Genomic DNA, 14093 nt, shown 5'->3' with positions numbered 1-14093 from the left:
TTTATTATTATTATTATTTTTGTGCGTTCTTCATCGTACATACACTTGTTTGTTATTGATGCATACACTTGTTTGTTATTGATGATAAGTTCGGTTGTGCAAAAATCCAAGCATTTGTACCGTACTCTCTATATATTTTCACTGTTTGCTGCAGAAAGTGTTATGCATCAATACAGTTAAGAATTTGAGATAGGACAATTTTTACCTGATTTGTCCCCCTTTTTAGTCTTTTTGCGGTTATCCGCGATTTTTATTATCCGCGGCACTTCTGCCACCCAATTCCGCGGATAATCGGGAGTTTACTGTAAATAAATGAAAATAACAATTCACAAAATATGACATTTTCAGTTTTAAGTTCAAGATTTATTTAACGATAAGTTAGAGACTAAAAATAAAACAGTGAGTTAAGCTATGCTTTAATTCACTTACTTACAAAATAAGTAAATTAACTATTCATTAAAAACTGGAATATGATTTCTCACCTTAGATTGCAATCTTCATCGTTAGTCTGACAATTGGTGCCACTAAAGCCAGATGGGCAGGTACAAGTATAACTGTTGACATAATCATTGCAAGTTGCTCCATTTTGGCAAGGATCACTCGCACATTCGTTGATGTCAGTTTCACAATGCAAACCCCCAAATCCATCCACACAAAAGCAAGTGTATTCACCAACTCCGTCGAGACAGGTGCCACCATTTTGGCATGGAACTAAAAAGAAATAAGCATATCATTATATAATGAAGTTCATTCAAGTCATTTTAGGTTAAAATATCAATAGTACTTCTACAGCTATAATGAGGAATATTTTTTTTACTCGCAAAACACAAGTCAGTTCTGAAAATTTATAGCTGTAAATATTTTGCAACTGAGTTTTGAAAATAACAGCGTAATATAAGGATACTATACTGATCACATAAGTGTTTTAAGGAATTAAATGTACTAAGGCAGATTGTCAATATTTTCATTGATAAAGCTTTATTACATGAATTCCAAACGAATAGACTCGGCAGTAGGCTTATTCAGACCCGGCATTTCAAATTTTTCGAGAGGGTGGGAGGAGGAGGGCAAGGGTATATACTCAATGTAAATTATACCAAAAACTATGCTCACTTTAATGTAAGTACATTAATATTTCAAAATTCAGACCTTAATTTCCATTTTACTCACCCCTGAATGAACAGAGTTTGTCCCTGAGTTTTTTTTTTTCGACTCGACCACACATGGATAAGTGCCTAAGAACGTATAGACACGCAAAATATCCATTTTGACGATTCCCGAGTTAATTACAACGATATCATTCAAATGTACAGCTGTCCCTCGCTACTTTGTGCTTCGAATTTCGCGACTTCACTACATTGCGGTTTTTTCGTTTTTTTTTTAAATATAGTAATTAGCCTTTTTTTATGCACTCGTGTAAACTTTTTCCTACAAAAGAATAACATAGTACGTCTTCCAAGTAAGGTAAGCTCTTCTGAGGGGCTGTAGTTGTACTAGTTGAGGAAGTGGAGGTATAAAATCGCCGAAGAAAGTGTAGGAATCGCTATTTCATTTTAACTGTTAAACACTATAACTGGAAAGTATGCATCACCAGTCGATAAATTCATCTGTAATTGGTGTTCAACAGTGTACTAGCTTTTTATGTTGTATGCGCAATACCTTTAATGAGGATAAATGTAGAAAAAGAACGGGGACACATATGATCACTAACTGGCAATTAATTCTTTATTGAACAAGTTATGCTATTTTCATAGATTAGTAGTAGTGTGTAAGAACTGCATGTGTGTATGTAGTAGTTTTATTTCCCAATAAATAACTAAGTAATATCTATTACATCTAATATATCTCCTTTTCTCATTAAGTAATGCAAATGTAATGGTGGCTTAGGGTGCTTTTTTATGTCTAGGGGGCTCTAACTATGCTAAAAACCTATTTAAATTGCCCTAAATAAGTTAATGCGCTCTAGTTAGAAAAATATTCGGTTTATGAATACAGAATACTACTTCGCGGAAATTCAGTTATCGCGGTAAAGCCTGGAATGAATTAACCACAATAAACTAGGGTTGATTGTATCCACCTTCGTGTAGCACAAATAAGGTCTTCGCAATGGAAGATTTTATTTATGCTACAGTGGAATATAACTAATAAAATATAATGAAAAATCCACTTACATGAGGCACAGTCATTAATTAGACAATCTTTCCCTTCATAGCCCTTGGAACAAGTACAGGTGTAAGATCCATTAGTATTCACACATGTGGCCCATTGCGACAAGGAGATGAAACTTCACATTCATCTATATCCTCATCACACAATCGGCCTGTCGGAGAAGAAAAGACGTTTTAATGATTCACAAGTTATTTTAGAGATTATGAAAAATATTTTAATTTAACGAAAACCACCCTCCTCGGTTTATAGTTTTGGCTTACATCGGCTTCCCATGTCCTTTCGTTACAAGTTTTGAAACTTCTTTTGGTTTTGTAAAGTATTTATTTTCAATATGAACAGAAGTAAAAATTAAGTAAATAGCACTATGGCCTAGTTGATGTTTAATTGGAAAAATAATATAGTGACATAATATTATATCCACGATTAAGATTTGCATACCAATGCACAATCTTACCTTACTGAGAGATAAAAGCGCAGCTTGGGGTTAAACAGCACATGCGATATTCTACACAAAAATAATTTAATACATTTATTTTCTGTTTATTTTTCGGTTTTCATTTGGTTTTAAAGTTATTATTTATAGTTTTTTTTTTTTTTTTTTTTTTTTTTTTTGAGCAATTAGCTTTGACTTTTCTTACAATGAAAAGTGCACAGTAAAAAGTTTGAATCTAATGTTGTAAAGTTTCCTTATAATAAGAAATCAAGTCAAAACCATCATTGTAATTAATGACTGATTCTTTCATTAATTTTTGTTAGGTAATTTTGTTATCTTTCGATTGTAACTAATAACTGTTTTGAAAAGTAAAAGCCTGTGGTGAAAGGCGGTGGTCACTGTGTCCAGACCCCTCTCTGTGCAAAATTAAATTATGCCTGCTTCTATTTACAATTCAAAGTATCACACTTTTTTTATGCCTCCTCCCCCCCAGTTGAGAAATTTCTTACTAGATCTCTGGTAAGCAATCAATGTATTTTCTCCCCTTAATAACAATATCTCCAATTGTGAAAAAATTATTGTTTCCTTATTACTAGATCCGGAAAAAATAAATAAATCAAAATGTTCTTACCAGTATAGCCTAGATTACAACTACAAGCAAAATCTTGGTAGTTAAATGATGGAATGCATTTTGCACTGTTTTTGCACTTGTTTGGACTGCATGGATCCAATTCGATTTCACAATTTGTTCCTGTAAAAGGCACTTCACATGCGCACTGGTAACTGTTGACAAGATCAATGCATGAGCCACCATTTAAACAAGGATCAATTGCACAGTCATTAATGTTGATTTCACAGTTCTTCCCAGAATATCCAGGAAGACAGGTGCATGTGTAGCTAGCTAAAGAGTCTCGGCAACTTCCCCCATGTTGACAAGGGTTTGACTGGCATTCGTCAATATCCATTTCACATCGGCGTCCTCCATATCCTATAACAAATTTACATAAATTAATGATGGTCAATTTATGATAACAATCACTGGTGATTCACCAAAAATATTGAATCCTTCACCATGTCTTTGTTATGTGAACATTAACATTCACTGGCGGATGTTGACATTGACCAGTTTTCTGTCCTTCACAGTAACATTTTAATATAATTTATTTTCTATCCTATACAACAGAAGCTTTTTTATTTATTGCAGTCATAGTTAGGAACTTAGTTAGTCTCTAAACAGACATAAACAAAGAAGAATTGCATGATCTTTTCCATTTGTTAAAAGGAAGTAATTTTAGTTAGCGTATTATAAAAATATTTCATAAACTAAGTTAAGAGTAAAGAAGATTTTTTTTTTGTTTGCAATAAGTTTTATGATTAAAATAGGACTCCTACATAAAAAGGAACAAAAAGAGTCAGAGCGGACATGTTTCATATTCATGCACATATTCAAGGAGATAAATTTAAATTTAATTCTTTACAGGATTACATTCAAGCAAAAGGGCTGAAGGGTCTATTCTGATTCATTAGAATTTTGTGAACAGTAGGTAAGAGTTCCGATTTCCTCTGGCCAGATCATTGTAATAGAAGAGTTGAACTCATTCAGAAAATTTAAAAGAAGTTAGTGAATTCAAAAATAAGTCTACTTTGCCTTATTGTAAATTCAGTATTGATTAGGAATGTGTTGCACAACATAAACTCACCAGGAGGGCAGTGGCATATAAATCTATTAACTCCATCTTCACAAGTTGCTCCATGGCGACAAGGATTACTGGCACATTCATTTACATCGGATAAGCATCTAGCATCATAATAACCACGAGGACATTCACAACGAAAACCATCAATAAGGTCAGTGCATATACCACCGTTAGCACATGGATTACTTGCACAGTCATCGATATTTGATTCACAATGTAAACCTAAATAAGTTTCAAATAATCACATCAAAATATATATGCACTAAACAGAAAAAATATATAGATAGTATATATGAATAAAAATGCAATAAACTACTAGTAAATGTAGGCCTATTTGTGAAAGAAGAATGTTTTGTGTTGTTGTTGTGCCTTATTCCCCCTGATCTAGTTGAAGCTAAACCAGGTCCATGAGTTTATGTATTGTTAGAAAGTTGTACACTAAAAGCGGATTAGTCGTTAGATCTTTGTATGTTAGTCCCAAACAAGCAAGAAGGTGGGAAGGAGAGGCCTCAGCTGAAGAATGTTTAAAGATTATTCTTTCCTACTGCACTGATTTTGTTTCGATTCTTGCACACAGACACCTTGGCCCCAGAAGCAGTTTTTTTCTTCTTTTTTTTTTGTAAAATTGGGCTGTATTACTGACTTTTAATATTATTGATTACGTAAATTAGAAAAACGTGGAATATGGCATCAAATATCGGGGCAGATGGCCACCTAGACTTTTCCCTTTTCATTCCAGTTTTAATTCTTATAAAATAAGATGCAAAAAGTCCATTTATTTAGAATTTTTAATTTTCACTTTCATGAAATAAATCAGTCTACCTTATAAAATTTACTTTTCAATTGATCATCAATTTCTAGCTCCGAAAAGTGAGGGGGAAAGGCCCCTACACATTTGGAAGTGAGGGGGCAGTTGACGCCCCCCCCCCCCCCCCACGAGCTACCTATGTATAGTATGGATGAACATGCAAATGCTGTTTCACAGAAAATGTTTAAAAAATTGCACATATTGACATTTTTTTTAAGGAAGCTCATTATTTACCCTAGCTTTCTTTCTCTAGCATTTTTTGATTATGCTGACTGGGTGATAAGAGATTCTGTTACATGTGAAGCCGACATTTTTTTTATCATGATGTTTTAGCTATCATACTTATCTCATCGTGGCATTTCACTTGCATAGAACTTAAAATTTTTACTGTTGGGAGATATAGGACAGCAGGTGCATGGGGTTTTTCTGGCAGAAAATTTTAAAAAATATATTTGAGTTTGTAGATAGTTTTACATTTTATCAAGAACTGGTGAAGAAATTGTTTACAGTTTAAAAAATTACCAGTAAATCCAGGATGGCAAACACAGGTGTAAGAATTTATTCCATCCTTGCAGTTAGCTCCATTTCGACAAGGATTGCTGAAGCATTCATTCACATTGTGCTCACAGTTAAATCCAGACGTTCTTGGAAGACACCTGCACTGATATCCATTCACAAGATCTTCACACATGCCATCATTCTGACATGGGTTGCTCAAGCATTCATTGATTTGGGTTTGGCAAAGTCTTCCAGTGTAACCTCATTGGCAGTTGCAGTGGAATGAGTTAATACCATCAACGCACTCCCCATAACGACAAGGAAAAGACTGACAGTCATTGATGTTGGTCTCACAATTGATGCCAATAAATCCTGAAAATGAGATTAAATTTCCATTAATTTATTGTAAAGTTTGATACGTGTTGTACTGATTCATGCAATGTAAGTCTACAGAAAATTATGCACTTTTGATACATGTATAGCATGGGCACCCATGGGGGGGGGGGGCAAGTGGAGGATCAAGCCTTCCTCCCCTTAGAAATTAAAGCTTCTTTGCTTTTAGTACTTTTTTCTTTGCAAAAATGCAATAACATTTCTTTTGCAGCCATTAATGTATAAGTTATTAAAAATATCAAATTTTAATGACTCTAATGTGTCTTGATATCGGTTTCTATGGGGAAAATATCCTACTAAACCATGGGGGAAATATCTGAGCCTTCCACCCCCCCAACTCCTTACAATTTTGCATATGGGCGCCCATGATGTATAGTGCAAGAAAATTGGAAATAATACTTAATTGCAAAGAAGGTGGTAAAAAAATAAATTCTTTAACCAGGGTCTAAGAACAAAGAGATATGCTGACTTGAGCAGAAAAACAGCAGTATCTACAAATTTTGTGTATGTTTTTTTTTTTCTTTTTCTTTTTTGCATATTTGGCATTATTTTACTTCAGTTTTACTGTACATTCATGATGATTTAGTTTCTGTTGAAAATAAAGCATTAAACAAACTTAAAAATTCAATATTCCCTGTTTTTTTCGGGAATCAAAAATATATGTCTTCAAAAATCTCTATGATTTTCTTTTTTTTTTTTCCTAAATTGTAGTTACTACCATTTCATTTCGCAACATTTTAGCAAGGTAGAAAAGCGGAATAACTGAACTTTTGGGGCTAAGCAAATTGGTGACAAACAAATCAAAATTCCTTTATAATTGAGATTATAAATACGGTACATTGCAATTTCAACAGATTCTGTTTTTGAATGCATAACATTAAAAAAGATGAAAAATTAACTAAAATGGAGTGGTAAAATTTGATCTCTAAATTTGGAAACAACCTTAATATGTAAATCATACATATGTTACTCAAAACGTATGAAAATCATATGTAAAGGGTAAATCAAACATAAATTATACCTGGAGGGCATTGGCAAATATAGCTGGCAATTGTATCAATACATCTGGCACCATTTTGGCAAGGATGACTTAAACAATCATCTTCATTTATTTCACACTTTTTCCCAGAAAATCCTATGGGACACATACACTGGAAACCATTTATCAAATCAGTGCAGATGCCATTGTTAAGACAGGGTCTTGAAGAGCATTCATCAATATCTTCTTCACAAAATATTCCTTTATAACCTGAGAAAAGAAATATAATTGTGATAAATCAAAAACTTTTATTAAAAACCATCAATAGTTCATTTAAAAAAGTATTTCATGCATCCAACAAAGTCTTTGCAAAATTAAATATATAAAAAACTAATGTATTTCTTGAAACTTGTTGATGATTTATGATCTACAGAGTTGGCTAGCATTTAAATTGTGGATGAATCCAACTTGTTTTCAGTAACAGCTTACGAAAAAGATTTGTATTTTCATAAGAGATAGCTGAAACTAGTTTAAAGCATAAAAATATCCCTTAAAGGAACTTAAGTTATAAGCGCCATTAACAATAGACATGACTTATGATCGCCTAAAAATTTTAATACTTTAATTTTGGAAACTTTTTGAAAAAATCTTCCTACACCCTTCCCCCTTGAGTCATCCAAAGATAGCCCAAAACAAAGCTCTTAAAATTTCAGAAACTAAAATATTTCGGGCTGGGGGTGCGGAATACCCCCCCCCCCCTCTCATTGTGTTTACTAAACGCAGTGTAAGTTTTTGTTTAAGATTTATTTTTCTATTGAGAGAGCAACTCCCTTCCACACATCGCCAAAGACAACCCAAAGTTTTAAGACTTCAATTTCAATGCTTCGGGGAGAGAGACCCCTTCCCCCCGAACTCTTTCCTCTAAGGTCACTAAATTTTATTTAAATTTGTGGTTTCCCCTTTTCATCACCGAAGATTTAAGAATTTAAATTCTAAAACGTATTGAGAGAAAGCCTTCGCATTCCCTCTTCTTAAATCTTCCAAAGATTACCTAAAGCTGAGTTCTGAATACTTTAGCTTGGAATATTTTTCGGGAAAGGAGAACCCCGAACCCCAAGACGGTCCAAAGTTGCGCTTTTAAGACTCCAGTTTCGGAATTTCGCCTAAAGAGATCCCCCTCCCTCCCTTTTGACATTGACAAAGACAGCCTAAAAGATTTAAGACTTCAGTTACAAACACTTTTCGGGAGAGGGTCGCAAATGCCCTTTAACTTAAGTCATTTCAGTATAGCCTCAAATAGTTTTTAATACGTCAGCTACAAAACATTTTCATGTTAGAACACCAAAACCATCTCGCATAAATTCACCAAAGATTGCCTAAGTTAGTGTTTTTAAGACTCCAGTCTTCGATTTTTTTAAAACACACTTTTACATCATTAGAGATAGCCTAAAACTTTTTGACTTTTAAATTTTTAAGAGGTTGCAGAGGAGAAATATCGAATCACTCCTAGCATCAAAAATATTTTCAATTCAGTTTTTCGATATTTTATACTGTAACCCGTGAGTAACCCCCCCCCCCCCCAGATTGTTCAAGATATCAACGTTTTAAGACCCCCAGTATCGTGGGTTAATTTGCGGACAGATTACCCACTTTGCAAGAGCAGCGTTTTTTCGCAAACTCGTGCTGCCGTCATTTTTCTCCCCTTTCCTTTCTCTCCCCCCCCCCATCCCATATTTCCATTCTAGCGAGTGTTTGATTCAATGACATTAGAATTTAGTGATTCCTCAAGTCATTGTCAAAAATGCAGGAACGGTTGTCCATCGGTGTTTCCAACCAGCTTGAAACCCCCCCCCCCCCCCCGATTATTTCCAAAATTCTCATTTTCATTAAAATCTTCAAAATCCTTGATAGTTTCTGTTTTACCTGGTATGTGGACGCCCTTTGCTTTGGCGAAAATATTTCATTTATTTTTGTCAATCACTCTCATTCGGTGATGCAGATTCAACTCTTAAGACATTTTAAGAGCGTACATAATTTTCATTTATGCGTGTAAAGTTTGCAAAGAAAAAAAAAGCAAATGAAAAAAACGAAAGAATGATTTAAAATAGCATGAGAAAAGGCTAAATTTTCAATTAGAGCCGATTGCCTCGAAAAATCAGGGAGAATAGCGAGCAATTCCTCGGTCTGCAATGCAGTGAGTTGGGTATAACAAAGCTATACCTAAAAAAAAGTCAAACGGCGCGAGTCAAAAAGCCACTCCTCCAAAAGCACGTTGCAAACAAAACAAGCACATGGCGGAAAACCGAAAGAATGTCAATGTAAATTCGTGGTTATGGAACGGTCCAGTAATATTGAAGCATATTTTTCAAACACTCAATTTTTCTTTTTTCATTAAAAACTAAAAGAAAGTCATTGAATTTCTTTCCGTCCCGACCTCCGTCCCGGAAATTTTGTCAAGACAGAAATCCGTCCTGAGACGGAAGGTCTTGCACCCATGGATATAATTATTTCTATATCAGGTTGTTCAATAGATATCAGGTTAGATATATCAGGTTGTTGAGAGACAACACCACTGATTATAAAGGAATATAAGTTGCTCTTTTTTCTTTTGTTTCATTGAAATTATGATTGAAATCAAACTTAGTTAATCGTGCAAAATGGGAAAATTTTATTTTACAGTTATTTTTGGAAAAGAATCAAGTCCCTGCTTTGAGAAAAAAATGTCTTCAGTTTGGCAATTTTTCAGTTAAGATATAAAATATTAATGAGCAATGCATTTTTCCCTGCAGGGTTTTTCAAAACCTAATTCTAATCTTAAAACAAGGGTAGGGAACCCTAAGTGGTTCCCTGTTTCCACTTGGGGAACGATCCTTCCACCTTTGATCTTTCCATGTACGATATACGAGAGTGGATCAAAAGAGGCCAGTTTCACTAACCGGTATCTCTGTTAGAACTTCCCTTGACAAAGTCTCTCGTTGTTTAAAGATTCGTGAGACATATTGGGTAAGTACAAAAGTTCACGAGGAGGAGCAAAACATGGCGTTAGCGTTGTTATTAATACGCAGCTTTCATTTCAAGCAAAATAATTTTCGTACATACAAACCGCGATCAAGCACCAGCTTAATGAACTGCGGAAGATGGTTTACGAAATTTCACTGCGGAGAGATCCTGAAGACGATCTTCAGGGACGGTCGACGGTGTTGTGCGCACATTAGTTCAGAATAAATACTGCACTAGTTTCAACAGAGGCAACTCTATTTGCTCAATGTATGGGTGCCCCATTTCACTAATCACACGCCTAATCACCATGTGATTTTTACTCACAATCCCTTTTATTTCATGCTGGTCCAGACTGAGGATTTGTGGTGAAGAAAACCTTTTGTAACACCAACTTATTTGTACAGCAGATAAATTTGCAGGCTCTCTGCAATTTTCTAATTCAACTTTTCATTGAATTTGTCCCACATGACACAATACACTGATGAATACAATAAAACACAATGAAATACAATAAAATTATGTACATTAATATACAATAAGAAGAAGCAATCCTTCGACCGATTCGGAATTCTTTTCCCATTTGATTTGGAAACACGAGCACAAGGGTGCAGCGAAAACCACTTTTTTTATGCATAAAATTTCTAACGGTGCGGAAAAGTGGCCTCGTGTAGAATTGAACTAAGGATTCTAATTTAAAAGAGTTATAATATTAAAAAGACTATGAAATATTGCAAAATTAATGGCACTGGAGGCAACTGAAGGTATCAACTCGGATCAAAAATTGTTGGCACAAATACTAACAATAACATTTGGATACTTTACCCGGCTATTGCAACTAAAGATTTCCAATTTCTTACTTTAAAGAATATACAATGAAAAAACGATAAAATTAACAAATTTTGTGCGATGGAAGGCAGCAGAGGCAACTGAAGATGTTGATTGAGATGAACAAAATTTTGCCACGTAGGGGAAAACGACCCATATTGGACCACTGCCTGAATTGGACTTCAAGACATAAAAACTAATACAACTATCTGTGTTGCATTTTAACAAGGGGAAGGCGAGAATTTTTGGTTAGCAGTATGGAGAGAATTTTGGGGGAGCATTCAGACTATGCTACCCCAAATTTTGAGCAGAATGATAATAAAAATAGGTAAATTCAATTTTTGTAAGTCGTAAATCAGTGTCCGTTGAAAAAAAATCTCTTGGGTTTTCAGTAATAGTTGATTAAACTCGGCACATTTCCAGGCACGAGCAAGCGTTTCCCGTTATTTGATGTTGACTTGGGAATTCATGAAACATTTTCTGGTCTTTTCGGTACAGAAAAAAATGACGGAGAACCATGGAGAGCTTTAACTAAAGAAGTAATTTTCCTATATAGGATCAATACTTCATTTTGTGTGTCCAATGTAACGATCAGGCCCAGATCTATAACTTTTGGGCCCCTCCCCAGAAGCCAGCAGTGTATATTTGCAACGTTAAGTCTTAGTGCTAGGTTTTTTTTTCATCCCCCCCCCCAATTGGGCCGTTAGGTCCTTTAAGGATGTGCCCCCCTCCCCCCGCACTGTGTGGTCTACGGATACAAGAAAACCGGGTCTGGAAGGATGGTATATATATATTATGAGAGCCCCTTGCAACAAGTGGTGTGCATGATTTTCACAAGAAAATATCTTGGTACTTAAAATTTACTGTTATGCTGATGTTTCAAGTGTACGTTTTATTTAATGAATGTTTATTGCTTTTTTCTGCTAGAATCATTTCCAGCTACTCAATGCTTAGTATTCTTTAATGGAAACTCCTAAAAACTCATGCTATTTTTGAAAAAAATATCGCACATCAACAAATTCCTTTTCTGGGGCAACTACGACTCGGAGTGACACAAAATGGCCTTCAATAATTAAAACTAAAAGCATTTCTCGATAATTCCAAAGCAGTGATTTGACCCCCGGCAGAATTGTTTCAAAACGACTCTTTCAACGGTGCGAAGGCTGGTGCCCTTTAACATGTGTGGCTTCGTTTAAATTTTCATTGAATTTGCTTATATTGTGGAAAGTTTTTGAACAATGCTTTACCCTATCAAAACATCTTCAATCCGTTACCTTTATTATCAGACTATTCAAGCTTCAGTTCAAGTAAACAATTTAAACTGTTAATTTTACCTTTGATGTATATATTTTAACCAACTGCGCAACTTTTCAAAAAAAAAATAATAATGAAAACAATAAAATAAATCTTACTCCTGACCCAATTTTAAAAAATAAATCAATTTAGAATATTTGACAAAAACCCACATGATGATGAAAAGTCAAGTATTGACTTAATATTTTATATGAATGATAGATTCACTTTTTAATGAAATTAACCCAAGATTTTTTTTTTTTTTTTTTCAGTATTGTTGGCTCTGTTATCTGGATTGAATGTTAAAAACAAAAAAATAAAATATTTCAGTGCGGCAAGAAGTATTGTTTTGCAGATAGTGACTAGATAATTCAATGATGAAAAATAAAGCCCCCACAATTTTTAATGTTAGCTTGGGTAATTCTGAAGAGCAAGATCTGAAAGGTGTGTTTTCATGCATAACTTCATTACTTCAATTATTTTTCAACAATTCCAACCAGCTCAGCTGGTCGAGAAAGATCATTTTTATGTTTCAGGTGGTTAGCGAATTATTTTCCAAACACAATTGGTCAATTGTTTGATATAAATCTTTAGCTGTACTGGCAAAAAAACACAGCCCTCGGCCTTGATGGATTAGTTCAAGATTTCCTGTTCCTTTGAATTCCAAAAAAAGGATGTATCAAAAATTTTCTAAAAGGTAAAAGCTGCAGTATCAAGTTGTTTAAAAAAAATAAAGTTTTTGCCATAAATTTTAATTTTATAAAAAGTTATGTTTTTAAACAGTACTTTTTGTTGACATTAAACCTGTTTTATGAGCATTTCCTGTTAGCCAGTGTGTATTTTGTACAATACTGAGATAACTCATGAAAATGAATGCTGAAATGAAATGCCCTGTATAGTACTATAAACAGTATTCAACAGTAATGTACTTACATACGAGCTGACGAACCTTGAAAACTAGTTATAAATTGCAGAATAAAAAATGACATGTTTTCCTTTATTGGATTGATATTTTTTACGAGCTGCCCAGTAGCAGAAACTTTCTAACCAGTCTGCGACACTATTTTGGACAGTTGAAAATAATCTGCAGCATTATTATTAGTTTTATATTTAAGTTTTCATAAAATACACTAGTCCCTAGCAAAGGTCAAGACTGGGAAATTTTCCAACACCAAGTTTTGAAGTATAAGGAGACCGGGGGGGGGGGCAGTTTTTACAATTTTTGTAAAACTAAGTAGAACTCTACGCACTATGAAAGTTGTGCGACCTAATTTAAGTTTAAATAGGTTTTTGATTTTTTTTTTTTTTTTTGAAAATGAATATAAATAAATAGTAAATGAGAAGTTGGCAGGAAACTGCATTTTAGATGAATGTTTCAGTTAATAGCAAAGCTTTCAAAGCAATGAGGATCAAATACAATTGTGCAGATAATAATTTACATTTTTCATGAAAATAATTTAAAAAAAAAAAACATGGTTTATTGTGCATTTTATGTTATCTTTAATAGTTTGTATTGATGTAAATATCTGATTCTGTTTTTAGAAACCTAGGCAAGTAACAGTATCATCTATTTCTATCTTGAGAATGACCAAACATGGCGTCTGCACGTATAATTCATGATTGAATTTGTTACATTAAAGTAGTAATAAATTCAAGGTCCTTAGAAAACAATTTAGATGAAATAGTCAGTTGTTTAGCACATTATCCTCTAAAGCAAATGAAAATAAGATAATATTCTAAAGATTAAATTTAGCATTTTTAAAGACAATAATTAAGAATAATCCTAAAAAATGCCACATTTTGCATTAATTTCAACAGTTTGCATTGCAATAAGCATCCAATTCCGTTTATGAAAACGTAGGCACTTAAAAGGCTTGCGTACCAACATCTCCTTGGTCATCAGGGAATGACCAAGATTGGCAGCTATGCCAAGAATTAATATATAAATTTCTGAATTTGCTGCAGAAGAATTTTTAAATTCTCATGAGACTACACTTT

General features: G+C 34.0%; 1 pseudogene; it reads right to left on the bottom strand.

Moving 5' to 3' along the window:
- LOC129233184 (neurogenic locus Notch protein-like) overlaps positions 1–14093 on the bottom strand; it is a 36979-nt pseudogene that overhangs the window by 18748 nt on the left and 4138 nt on the right.

The sequence above is a fragment of the Uloborus diversus genome, unplaced genomic scaffold (genome assembly GCF_026930045.1).
Source record: "Uloborus diversus isolate 005 unplaced genomic scaffold, Udiv.v.3.1 scaffold_231, whole genome shotgun sequence".
NCBI lineage: Eukaryota > Metazoa > Arthropoda > Arachnida > Araneae > Uloboridae > Uloborus > Uloborus diversus.
This window is presented reverse-complemented; position numbering and strand designations above follow the sequence as displayed.